Source organism: Pseudorca crassidens, chromosome 11 (genome assembly GCF_039906515.1).
Source record: "Pseudorca crassidens isolate mPseCra1 chromosome 11, mPseCra1.hap1, whole genome shotgun sequence".
NCBI classification, from domain to species: Eukaryota; Metazoa; Chordata; class Mammalia; order Artiodactyla; family Delphinidae; genus Pseudorca; species Pseudorca crassidens.
The window spans coordinates 72,451,118-72,465,486 of NC_090306.1; positions in this window are offsets into that span (position 1 = coordinate 72,451,118).

Sequence of the window (14,369 nt, forward strand, 5' to 3'; positions counted from 1 at the left end):
GATTTCCATCTCAAGCAGGAAATATTCCCTGAAAATAAGAGCAAAAAGAGTTTCTTTGTCTGAACTTCAGTATGTTTCACTTATCCTGTAATCTTCCTAAATTTTATGTGTAAAAATTTTACCTCCCTAACTGAAGTTAGGTTTCTTGAAGAAAGGAATTATGTCTTCCTTATGTTCACACAGCACAGAGTACTTCCAAAGCACTCAGGATAGAGCCTTGCACTCAGATGCTGAGAATGTTTCATGAATGAATAAATTTCTCATAAGTCTCTGTATTCCCTACAGTGCTTAATGGTGCTGAACACATTGTATTCACTCAATAAATAGTTGTTGATTGATTGATATGTTAGGAAACATAAAAGCTGAAAGTACTTGAAAATTAGACTTATATTTTATTGAAATGCAATAAAACTATCTTCGGTTCCTAAGTATTTTAATGCTTTCAACTATTGTTTCATCTTTCCATCACAGTCAAATTTTTATGCAATGTCATGAGGCTGTTGTCTGCTCAAATTTATAAGACGCTTAAAAATGCTCAGGCCCCATAGCAATGCCAGGATCTAGGAAATCTGCAGTCATTTATGATTAATGATGCTCTGTGTTTTGTGAGGGATTATTAAAAACAGAAGCCTATGACTTCACTGTTTCTGACAATAACTTTGAACACAGGGTCAGTCCTTCAATTTTAACTTTTCTTTGTGAGATTAAAAGAAAGTAAAAACAATGGCATTGGGAGCTTCACCCAGATGTGACAAAATAGGAGACACAAGTTTTCAATCTGTTTCTTCCAATGAAACGCCACCTCATTCATAGAATATTGATGATGAGCAAATGTTACTGAAGGGCCAATCTAGTCATCAGAAAAACATAGAGTTCAGGACTCTATCAGGCATCACATGGTCAATTCATAGAAGATGTTAACCAAAAGACTTAAGAGCAACTTAAGGCTGACTCATAACAAATGTAGTTTAATATTTGCATTTCCCTCCAGATGAGTAATTGGAACAAGAGTTATCAAGTTCCAAAAAAATCAAAGTATTCAAGGTTCTATCAAAAATGTAAGCAAGTACTGAACGTTTCCTGAAGAAAAATGTTGTACAACATAAGGACCATTTTTATTCAATTACTTAAAAATAATAATCATGTGTTCCAGCAAATAAAAGTAATAGGAACAACACAATAGTTTGCTTTTAAATGGAAATTCCAGATTTAAGAACATACATAGTTCTCCCTCTGCTATCTTCTTATTTACTAAATATCTATAATTTACCTATAATTATCTAGGATAGGTTATTTGATTGCAGTTATTAGTGTTTTAAAAAGGAATGTATGCTGTGACAAAAATGAATTCAAACTTTTCAACTCTGCTTACTGGCAAAACTTTACAATCCATAGGAAATAAAGACTAACTTCTTAGAAGAATTAGTACAGCCTTCAAAATACACCATTGCACTGAATTCTTTCTCTACTACCATCTTAGAAGCATCCTCTTTAATTGTCAGGTAATGTGGCAACCGTATTCAGAGTAGCTGCCTGGTATGTAACTTTTTCTGTGTTACAAGCACCTCACTGGTTGCTAGGCCACAGTCTGACCTTAAATTTGTATGAAAAATTAAGTGGAAGACCAACGATTGAGTTGTGTTTTTTTTTCAGTTTAATATGATTGCCCTGGAGTCTGGCAGGGGAAGAAAAAACCAGCTGCTTGATAGGAATTGTCACTTTCCAGTCCTTCAGTGAAACAGCATAAAAAGGATTTAGCTGGAGCCAGCTTTCAGCCAATCCTTCTTCCTGAAAATGTGATGATGTGAGGATAGACAGGCCTAAAGGACAGAATAATCCAAAAAGTTTCTTCCTCACTTTATTACTACAAGTTAACTTCTAGGGATTTTTTTGTTTTTCTTTTAAAATGGCTTCATTTGTCCTTTTTGTTTCAAAGCAGTAAAATGATATGTTAAAGCTATACAGTTAAACAGTCCCGGGCCGCAAGAACAAAGATCCTATCATGTCATGTTTTCAGTCGTTACAGTAACCCCAATTTAAGATAATCAAACAAGAGATATCTGAGAAAGAGCGCTCATTCATAACTATGGAGTTTCAAACCTTCTTTTCTATTAAACTGAACAGAATGTGTGAATTAGAGGGTGTTGTAATGTGCTGAAGTAAAGCTCTTTGCAGTTAATGTCACAAGGAAGTGAGTTATAATTTTGTAATAAGACACCTTTCTCTTTACGTAATAAGTTGTGATGTTGCTTTCTACCACAGAAAAAGCAGTCCTCAGTTTGTAGATTTGTTTTTTTTGGTTGTTTATTCTAATTACATTACCTATCCTTGCATCTATGCCTTCAGTATTTGACCAATAATTTTCAAAATACTGTACATTGTAACTAGACCAAAATGTTCTGGATGTGGATATCTAAAAATGTTGGTTAAGCTCCAAGAACTGGAAAATACAAATAATTGGCTCAAAAAGATTGTTGTTAGTATTTCTTCTTTGCATTTTGTAGGTCAAACAAATTAGAAACAAATAACAGAAATGTAAAATACTTTGCTGTGTTTTAAAAATTGTCCCAGACCCATGAAGTAAATCAACAACATACCTTGTACCCTCCCCCTACAAAGGAATGCAGTTTTCAAAAACTCTCTATGCACTCCTGACTTTCATTCATTCACTCCTTTCTACAGTAAGTATTTATTGAGCACCTATCATGATGAAGCATTATGCTAGGTCCTGAAGATGTAGTAATAAAGAAGGCAGGCATGAAACCATTCTCATGAAGCTTACACATCTAACGACATGAAATGGACTATAAACAAGTACATTAAAAATAATGAAAAACATTAGGAAATGATGTCTCCCTGTGGAGGTGACTTTTCAGCTGAGATCTAAATGACTGCATGCACCAGTTATGTGACTATCTCTACAGAAAATCTGTACAAGCAGAGAATGCAGAGGCCCTGAGGTAATAAGCTTGATGTTTGAGGAACTGAAGTAAAGGTACCCATGGCTAGAGCCTAGTGTGAGGGAGCAGAAGAGGTTGAGAAGAGATGGGAAAGAACGGTGGGGCTAGATCACATACAGCCTCACTGGCAGGTCAAGGAGGTTGGAGTTTCTTTAGCTGTGATGGAAAGCAATTAGAAGATTTTAAGGAGGGGAGTAATATGATTTGATTTATGTTTTTAAAAAGATCCCTCTCTCTGCTCTTGAAAAGAACAGATTGTAAGAGAGCAACACTTGAGGCTGACTTCTAATCACTCTTATTGCTGTAGAGGAGACTATGCGAGACAACCTTGAATAGGAAAGGGGTTTGTGTATCTAATGGAATTCTCATAAACTTCTCCTGTTTTGTTTTTTTAAAATCTGTCTTTCATGTGTGCTGTGAGCATTACCTTGCCTCTGCTCCCTGAGATGCTGTTTTTCCCCCATTCCCCAATCTTCTGTATCTACAAGGTATATCTCCTTTATGAAATCTTCCTCTATCATAATAGAGTAAATATATATGGAAATAAATACATCTTCAATAACAAATCATAACTTAGAATAATAGGTAATAATAGTAGCTATAAAAAGAACTGCTAATAGCCATAATAATATTATAATAATTGGGGCAGATTCAATTTATCTTAACAAAAAGATGAAGCAAAAGATATTGTTCTCTTATACAAATAAAAAAGACTCAAAGGAGTCAATAAATTGACCAGCTGCTGAGCAGGGAATCACAGGTTTTCTAACAAAAAAGCTTCTGTTTGTTTTCACTATTCTAAGTTGTCCTTTTAGCGGAAAACTTATTCTTTTTTGCCAGTTACTGGGGATCTTGGCAGGAGTCAATATCAAAGAGAAGAATGCTCCCATGTATGCTTGCAAGTACAGACAGAAATATCAATAGGTAAAAGTTACTATTCTGACCAGTACTAACATCCTCATGCTTACAAAATATGCAATGAAATATGAATACGAAATAGCAGAACCTTATTTCAAGAGACTAGGAAAGGAAGGAACACAGAGTGATGGTTAATAACATGTAGTTGTGTTCCTGTTCACATGTACAAGGGATACTGCATGCTTAATAACGTAATTGTGTTAGTGCCTTTTCAAACAGTAAAAGTCTATAGATAACAGCTTCACATCCAGTTTGTGAATACAGTGTGGTACCGTAACACTGCCATGGTCATGATTATCTCCCTATTTTAGAGTAAGTGATAGCCACAGAATTATACAATTGCCAAAGCAGAATGAATCAGATAACAAACTGATCCTGTTTACCAGTTTCCCCCTTTATCACCCATCCCTCCTTGGCTACATTAGGTAATAGGATCATAAGAAAAGAATGGTGCACATAAATGATCTATGAAGACCGATTTCGACACACATCCTGAAGTTAGAGTTCTTGAAAATCCATTGTGGATTTCCTCTGTTGCACTATGCCAGGAACCACTTTTAAGTCAAAGGGAGTAAATTATGGTACCTAATTATCCTTTTGGCTGGTTGGATTCTAATTACAATCTTAGCCCACTGAGGTAAATAGAAATTGCTTCTGAATCAATAATTTGAGGTTGATTCTCACAGGGTAGCTACAAGGAATGTCAGTCAATCCATCTATAAAACTGAGCTGCCCAAGAGGTTAACTTTGTTTTGTATTAGCACATAATGGAAGAATTAAACAATGCCTTATTTCAAAATAGATTTCACTTTAAACAGAGAAAGGTTGAAGAGTATAACCACATTAGGTAGCTTAAAATAAAATTAAAAATGTCATACTTCACTTATATAAAAAACAGATCTATATTGTAATTAACTTTTAAAAGGATGAAATAAAGGGGATGAAAAGTTATGCCCTATTTTGAATTGCAGAATGTAATTTCTATTTTCTTAAAATTCCCTTTTGGGCTTCCCTGGTGGCACAGTGGTTAAGAATCCGCCTGCCAATGCAGGGGACACGGGTTCAAGCCCCGGTCCAGGAAGATCCCACATGCCTGGAAGCAACTAAGCCCGTGCACCACAACTAATGAGCCTGCGCTCTAGAGCCCGCGAGCCACAACTACTGAAGCCCGCACGCCGAGAGCCCGTGCTCCGCAACAAGAGAAGCCACCGCAATGAGAAGCCCGTGCACCACAACAAAGAGTAGCCCAGGCTCGCCGCAACTAGAGAAAGCCCACACGCAGCCAAAAATAAATAAATAAATTTAAAAAGAAATTCCCTTTCTATTAATTTCCCACTTTTGCTACTGGAAAGTTATGTAACTTAGACTCAGTTAAATAACTTATATTCAGGTTTCAGAAACACTTATCTGATGTTTAAAAAACTTTATGAGCATTTTGAAACATGTTATGTAAAACCCAAAAGCTATATTTTCCCACCAGTATAAAGCTGGATTCAAATTTGGAAAGATGGATTGATTATTCTATCAGAATTGACAAATATTTATTATATATAATTACAGTCTGTCCTGATTCAAATAAATTTAATAAAACTATTTTAATGTTGCAGTGTATCCACTTTGCATTATAGAGCAGTCCATATTTAATACATACTTTGATTTACAATTGTTGAGCTACTATGGGATTTTAGAAGAGAAATTAAATAAATGTATCTTTTTAAAACAGTTATGCGAAAGATTGTATTTCAAAAGAAAACTTACTATATTTCCACATGAAAAATGGAATATTCAGTCATCTAATTGTTTGGACTACATAACAACAAATACCAAGATATTAAACAACATTGACATTTTACGAAGTATCAAAACAATAGAATTTTATTTTACTTTTTACTCACATTTTGGTTATCATTTAGAAATAGTATTAGATTCAAATTCAGTTAAATATATTTTTCAAAAAGCATTATTTAAAGCAAAAAGCATAGCTTACTCTTCTTGTTTGAACAGAGCAATTGTTCTCAACAGGGGTTTATTTTGTCCCCAGGGGGATGCTTGGTAGTGTCTGGAGACATTTTGATGGTTGTCCATGGTGCAAGTTTGAGAAACCCTGGAGCAGAGAGGTATTAAAGAACCTTAATACTAGAGAGTGCTTTAAAGATGAAATTAAGAATGTAAGCATTAAGAAGTTAGGGCCTGGGTCTACCTGGCTAACAATAGTCTTGTACATTGTAGAAACTTAGTAAACATTTGTTGAATAAATACATTAATAAACAGGTAAAATATAAACAATTGTTCCTGAAGCCTTGTTCTGTTTTTTTGCGTGTAAAAAGACACAAGTAGTTATTCTTTTCTATACCAAAACTGGTTAGTAATCATCGCTGTAGGGCAACATATCCTATTTAATGTATGGGAAACATTTTTAGGACTATATTTATGACATACTTCAGAATGCATGTAAATGAAGAGTTGAAATATGTTTTAGCTCATTCTAGTATAAGGGACGTATTAAGATGGATTTGGAAATATATACGTGTAGCCATTTTATTATACTGTGAAATTACTGCTCATTCTTATGGAAAAATAAAATTTGTGGAAAGGGCCTTTTTGCAATTTTTAGTCATAAGTGATAGAATTTTTATATACCCCAGGCAGTAATATTACTTATAAATTTATACCATACACCACTTTAACTTAAACTTTTTTTTTTTTTATTAAGAGGAGTGATCAGAGTCAAAACCATATGCTGTGGCTTTGCCCTTTGGAACTCTCAAATATACTGTAAGAATAATTATTCCTACTTAATGGAGTTACCAAAGAGAATGTGGTGCTGGATGGTAAAACGTATGTAATCTAATGAAAACCCTCTGTAAACTCTCTAAAGCCTTGTGCTAGGAGTTTTGAGTTTTGTGGGTTTTCTCTTATTAAAAGACTAAATAGCAGTTGAAATCTCTAAGAGAATAAATGGATGTTAAAGATTCAAAAACGTTCCTTCTCAGAGGATTCCATCGTAAGCATATAATAAAGAGTATGGTCCTTTGGGAAATCAGAGTCTTTATGAGAGAGAGGGAGGAAAACTTTTTATTATATTTATATTTCTCAAAAATATACCATGTTGAATTTTTCTTTATTTGGAAAGTAAAACATAAATGTAGACCCTCATCATTTTCTTTTGATTAGCCTCCTAAGTGTCTTTCTGCTCAGCCTCTTTTCCATCCAGGCAATTCTTTGGAGCTTTGTTTTATGTTTTCAAAAGCACAGATCTGGAGGTGCCTATCCCCAAACTCAAGATACTTGACCGCCTTAGCATGTGAGAAAAATTCTTTTAAAATCTGCTCCTTACCCTTCTTGCCAACTCTGTTCCCACCACCTGTGCAATTTCCACATGCATCTTTTCCTGTCTCTATAGATGCCATGATCTTTTATGCTTTTATGTCTTTGTTTTTTCTTTTCTTCTTTTCTAGCTGGGAAATGTCAAGGTATCTTTCAAATAGTGTATCTCTAAAAGTCTTTCCTAACCTGTCTTTGACTTCTCTTCCCTAGGTTCCTAAAAGAACTTCTACACACCTATGTGAAAGGATTTACCACATTCTAAAATTATGTTTATGTATATTCTCATCGGCTGCTGCATCTGTGAAAGAAGGGGTATATGTCACTAATCTTTGTATCCTTGCTGCCGATGCCTGGCACATAAGTGTTTTTTTTTTTTTTTCAGTACGCGGGCTTCTCACTACTGTGGCCTCCCCCGTTGCGGAGCACAGGCTCTGGACGCGCAGGCTCAGCGGCCATGGCCCACGGGCCCAGCCGCTCCGCGCATGTGGGATCTTCCCGGACCGGGGCACGAACCCGCGTCCCCTGCATCGGCAGGCGGACTCTCAACCACTGCGCCACCAGGGAAGCCCCATAAGTGTTTTATAACTCAAAGGTGAACCACCTATTAGAATGGATAAAATTAAAAAACTAATCAAACCAAGTCAGTCAAGGCAAGGATGTGAAAGAACTGGAACTTCCCTACACTGCTGGTAGGAATAGAAAATAGTACAAAAACTTTGGAGAATAGTTTGGCAATTTCTTAAATAATTAAACATCTATTTACAAACAACCTGGCCATTCCATTCCTAGATGTTTACTCAAGCATATGTCCATACAAAAACATGTACATGCATGTTCACTGCAGCTTTAATACCCCCAAGTTGGAAACAACCCAAGTTTCTGTCAACAGGTGAATGGATAAACAAACTGGTGTATCCACACAATGGAATACTACTTACAGCAATATAAGACTGAACTATGGAGAAATGCAGTAATGTGAATAAATCTCAAAGTAATCATGCTAAGTGAAAGCAGCCAGACAAAAAACAAGTACATGCTGTATAGATCAATTTTAATTTGCTATTAAAATGCAGACTCTCAAAATGCAAACTCTTCTACAGTGACAGAAAGTAGCCTCATGGCTGCTGGGGTAGGGATGGGGTGAGTACTGGAGAGTTGAGAAAAGGGACAGGAAGGAAGGGTTGAGGAAACCTCTGAGGGTGATGGGTATATTCACTATCTTGATTTTGGTGATGGTTTCATGTCTGTAAACATATGTAAAAATTTGGCAAACAGTGTATTTTGAATATGCGCTGTATGTTTGGAGTCAATTATAACTCAAAGCTTTTTTAAAAGGAAAAGAATTAGAAGGTGAAATCCTGATGAAAAGATATTTTGGGGGGAATTTATAAGGTAGATGCTGCTGGTTTTCTTAGGGTATAAGTGGGTAAGTATATATACTTATTGACATAATTTGATAATACATATTATCCTTTTTCACGAACTAACAGAATTATTGATTTGGGATATGTAAAGTCAGACACTATTCTACTGTATTAAAAATTTGTATATTCTTCTCTGTTAATAAAACATGATTACTTAACATCTATATTTACTGTGGTGTCCCAGCGAGAAAAATTGAACTGAGCATAAGTCTAATAATTCCACCAAGGTCACTGTGTGGCTGCTGGGTAGGTACTCTAACCTTGTTGGGCATCAGCACTTCATTTTGTAAAATAAGGCTGTTGGTGTAGAATGAACACAGTTCAACAAATATTGAGGCAGTTTTTTACAAAACACTTGGGAAAGGCTATTTTTTTACAAAGACACTTAGGAAAGTGGTGGGAGTGTTAAAAGATAAACTGAGGTACATTAAAATGTTCAAGTTTACTTGAACAGACACTGATTAGAATCCGGCCTGCGGCGGCAAACCACAAATGATTAGGCGGAGTTTTAGGCGCAAACTCCTCCCACGGAGTCGGCAGAGGCTTTTAGGGAGCAGTGTTGGCGGGAAACCTCGGTGCTTCCCAGGTGAAATCTGAAACTGCACCGCTGTACAAGGAGGGCAAGGAGATAGAAGAAAGAGGCAGCCACTCCAGATTGGTAAGTGGCTGGTTTAATAGTCAAGGGAACTTAACATCGGAGGCTTGTCTTGGGCGCTGCAAGCTGAGTAGATCTCCGCTCCACTGGCGCCTGCCAGAGTCTTACAAATTTATACAGAGACCTTAACATGGCTCAGTCTGTAGCGTCCAGATCGTCTCAACAACACATTGCTCTCTCAAGGCTGAGTCTTTGAAAGTGGCTCCCACTGTGGCAAAGGTGGGCAGAACATGCGTTCCAAGGACAGGGGAGTGGTGGGGAGCCCTCGCGCATGCCTGGATCCAGCTCCCAGGTCAACCCTGGGTCACGTACCCTCTAGATGACCTGCTACAAGCAAACACAGGAGCGAAGCGAGGAAATTATTTGATTGGCTATAGCTTAAGTGGTTGCCTTATTTGGGAAGGCCTAGTTGGCAGTGCATTTACAGGAATTAGCTCTGGCTTAGGTCTTGGTTTGCTCATGAGGGTACCAAAGCTTTAGAGCCACCTCAGTCTAATGGCCTCTTTGTTTAATTACTTTAACAGTAGATGAGATTCAGGGTCTCTCAAGAAGTTTAAAATCTAGAAGGGAAATGAGGTCATGCATAAATCATTTTAAAGATGCATAAATTATTTTAAAGACATGCTAGGTACATACTATTGTTATGTGCAACATAGGAGCCAAATACTCTGAGAGGACGGTGAGGTCCCTTCTGACTGGAGAATGGAAAGCTTATGAAGGACATCTCATTGGATTCTGCCCTTGAGGGATGGGTAAGCTTCCAGTAAGGTGGAATTGTGCTCTTGTGGCAGCACACAGTCTAAATATTATTGGGCCAAACAGGTGGGAAAAAAGACCATCTAAGCAGAGGTGACTTGGCCGCAGTGCACAGAGTAGGTTTGATAAAAGGTACTTACTGATGTTGACTGGAGCAGACTATTCTTAAAAACAAGCGGGAATATGAGAGGGTTTGGAAAAGGTTTGGTGCAAATCCCAGAGGGCCTTGCATGCCATTGTTAAGAAGTTTGGATTTATGTTATAGAATCGCATTTCAGAAAGCAAGTTTATGAAACTCTGCACTTAAGCATAGCTACAGAGTAAATATGAAAAATCTTGTTTGGAAGTTAATTTTGCTCTACCTAGTCTGGAGAGCACTGATACTCAAGCTCAAGCACACAATTGGATTATCTGGTTTACAGGGAAAGGAATTAAACTCAGTTTTCCATATGTCGAATTCGAGGTGCTAGTGAAACAGTCAGGTACAAATGGCCATTGGGCAACTGATACTAAAAAGTTTAGAATAAGCCTAAACCCAGAGAGGTTACAATGAATGAAAGACGTTTTATTTATTGATGGCTTATGGTATACAAGGCATTGTTTTTTTTTTTTAAAAAAAAGCCTGTTAGCTTATGTAAATTCTCACAATATCCCACCGGGACACTTTTCGGTCTGCCTCGTTTCAACTCACATCTCTGACCTCGAAACATGGAGAAGAATACCCCAAGGCTCGGTTTTGGACCCCCTTTTCTCTTCTCATTCCCTAAGTGGTCTTGCCTCCAGTCTTACCTTGGAGCACAGTCTTTATGTTGAAGACATGTATATAAATGTCCTGGGCTAGACTTTCCCAGAACTTTGTATGCCTAATAGATACACTGAACTGAACTTAACCGAAGGCAAAGGCTTGATTTCACTTTTCTCACCTACATTTACTTCTGCTCTTTCATATCTCAGAAAATGGCTACTCCAAACTTACTGAGGCCAAAAAATAAAACAAAACAAAAAAGGAGCCATTCTGTACTTATTTTCCTCTCTTATACTTCACATCCAATCCATGATAAATCCAGTAAGCTCTACCTTCAAAATATTCATCTATTTGTCATCACCGTCACTGCTACTACCCTGGTATAAAGCAACATCATGCCTCACTGGATTAATACAATTATTCCCTAAATGGTCTTTTCCCACTTTTGCCCCCTTCTAGCCTGTGATCCATATACCTGTCAGAGTTGTTCCTTTAAAATATGTCATATCATGCCACTCCTCTGCTAATAATCCTCAGAATAAAAAAGCCAGAATCCTTACCAAAATGCCTAGTGACCTTTCTAACCCCCTCTAACTTCTCTACCCCTTGTTCTAACCAGGGCTGCATTTCTAGCTATGCCTGGAACTCACTGAGCAGGCTTTACTCTCAGCACCTTTACACTTGCTGTTTCATCTGCCCTGAATGCTCTTCTCTCTTATATTTCTAAGGTTCACTCCTTGCCTACCTCTAGGTCTTTGCTTAAATGTCACTTGTTCAAAGAATCTTTGCTTAACCATCCTGTATATAAACAAAACAAACAAAACTAACCTTCTCATTTTCATCACTCCCATAATAGGTGCTCAAATATATTTTAATGAATATTCAATATTTCAAAGAATCATAAAGAATCATCTGTATATTGAAAATAAATATGTTGTAACTTAAATAAATGTCCCAAAGGTTTTTTTTTAATAGATCTTTATTGGAGTATAATTGCTTCACAATACTGTGTTAGTTTCTGTTGCACAGCAAAGTGAATCAGCCATATGCACACACATGTCCCCGTATCCCCTCCCTCTTGAGCCTCCCTCCCACCCTCCCTATCCCACCCCTCTAGGTCATCGCAAAGCACTGAGCTGATCTCCCTGTGCTATGCTGCTTCTTCCCATCAGCCAACTATTTTACATTCAGTAGTGTATATATGTCGATGCTACTCTCACTTTGCCCCAGCTTCTCCCTCCCACCCCGTGTCCTCAAGTCCATTCTCTATGTCTGCATCTTTATTCCTGCCCTGCAACTAGGTTCATCCGTACCATTTTTTTTTTTTTTAAGATTCCATATATCCCAAAGTTTTATATCTGGTGTGTTGTAGGGCTGAAATTTGAATCAAATTCTTTTTGACTTCAAAACTTTATGAGTATTTAAAATACTATGAATATTTGAATACATGAAAGTCTTCTTCAAAGAGAAATATTTGAAACTGTCAGAGGAGATGGAATTATGTAGTGGCTAGATTATATAGGTGGGCTAGGGAGAGACACTAGAGTAGGGATTCTTACTCTTTTTCAGGTCATGAATTCCTTTGAAAATCTAATGATACTCTTTGACCCTCATTCTCTAAAACACACGTAAGCATGTACCACAGTCTTGCATAATACTACATGTAATTTATAGACTCTACCTTCTGCTCTAGCTGAAAGAGCCAGAAAGATGGTGGGAGAGGGTAGATTTGGAGAGAGTTTGTGCAGACTAGTCTTTTGGGAATTTTGAGAGTAAATGTAAAGGGAGGGCAGGTGGGCCTTCCAGATCCGTAGGCTATGTCTCTGACTTCTCTGTTTATGCCTAAGTTATTCAAACATGATTGTCTCATAGAGTCAAGACAGAAGGGACACAGGAGATCATCGACTACCATCATTTTGCACAGGAAGCAGCGGGGCCCACATGGCCCCAGTTTCTTGCTTGTGTACCTCCAACTGGCCAGTAGCAGAGCAGGGATTAGATTCCAGGTGTCATGACTAAGGCCAAAGCTCCTTCTACTGTACCGTGTGGCCTCCTCAAAAGCATTGGGTTGTCCTCCTGTATTTCTGAGCTATTCTCAAGGTGCTTCAGCATACAGGATATTGGTGTTTTTCGGTATCAAAGTGTATATTGAGTATAGATGTTGGACAGAGCTTTGCACTGGAATTATTCTTTTCTATTGCTGAAACATGCCAAGAAGTCATTTTGTAACTAACTCATGACTTTGAGCAAATTACTGGTTAGTTATAACTGATGAAAGAATATTTGATGGTTAAGTGGGAACTTTAAAAATCTAGATAAGGCTTAAAATACTAGTGCAAGAATTTCATTATCCAACTTGCTTTAATCTGCAATTTGGTTTTCATTGTGGAGACAGCTGAAAGAGTGCAAGATTGTGACATTGTGGTCAATTGCACAATTACGAGGAATGTTATACATTCCAGATCTTTGTAGAAACAGTACAAAATGTCAGTATATATTCATTCACTTGGAGAAGCTTAAATAGTACTTAAAATCTTCAAGATCTGATAGTAATACTGAAGAGTAATTAAAGGAAATAGTGAACCCATGTATTTGTATTTATCTATTTTACTCTCCACTATCCATTTATCCATGGATTTAAAAAGAAAGGGTTTTGCCAAAAAAGTGGAAATCCTCCTACATTATTTATGAGCTCTCTCGGGAGTGACTGACAAGACTACCCAGAGTGCTAATGTCCTCTCTTCTCTAGCTTATCAGTTAACTAGTGAAATTTAACGCGAATGGTGTCCGTTTTCTATTTAGAGTGTAACTGTATAAACAGAAGCCACTGAGAGAATCTTGTTTTAGAGTTTTCACCTCATTTAAATTCTTAATTTATCCCTTCAGTTTAGGAAAGGCTATTGTGGTGTGGTCCTGCTTCCAATTAATGAGCTTCAGAAAAGGATTAGGTTTGCCTCACTCAGTCTTTCCAAAATAGACTAACCTTGAATCACACAAACTCTGAAGAAAAGGTAAATACTCTGTTCTGATTCAAATTAACTTCGACAGGGAAGACAATCCTAGGTTGTTTATTTTATTATAGCATGAGCTAAGAGTCCCAAAGTTTTAAAGCTGATAAAACAGACATTTTTTGAAAGTTAAAAAAAATTAGTTTGGTGCACTTTTATTCCATTTTTTTCACTTATCTAATGTTTTTTGTTTCTAGTCATTCAATAAATAGTAGCAGTAACTAATAGCTTGTATCAGTGTCATAAAGTCCAGAACGTTTGGGTGATTTTGTTATTTGAAGTTAAATCCTGAGGAGCCAGTGACAAAAAACTCCAAATATATTAAACATCTTAAGCATATTTATGAATATGCTTCATATTTATGAAATTATAAAGGAAACATAATTTATGAAATTATAAAGGAAACATAATTGTGTATATATTTGTAAGGTCACTTTAAGGATATTCATTGCCCTATGATGAATTTTTGGTGATTTCATAGAAATCAGGACATCTGAAAGTATCACAGTCTAGCTTCCTTTTTCATGAAGGTAGGTATCCATCTCCCCCTCAAATCCATCCCCATACTCATATCCA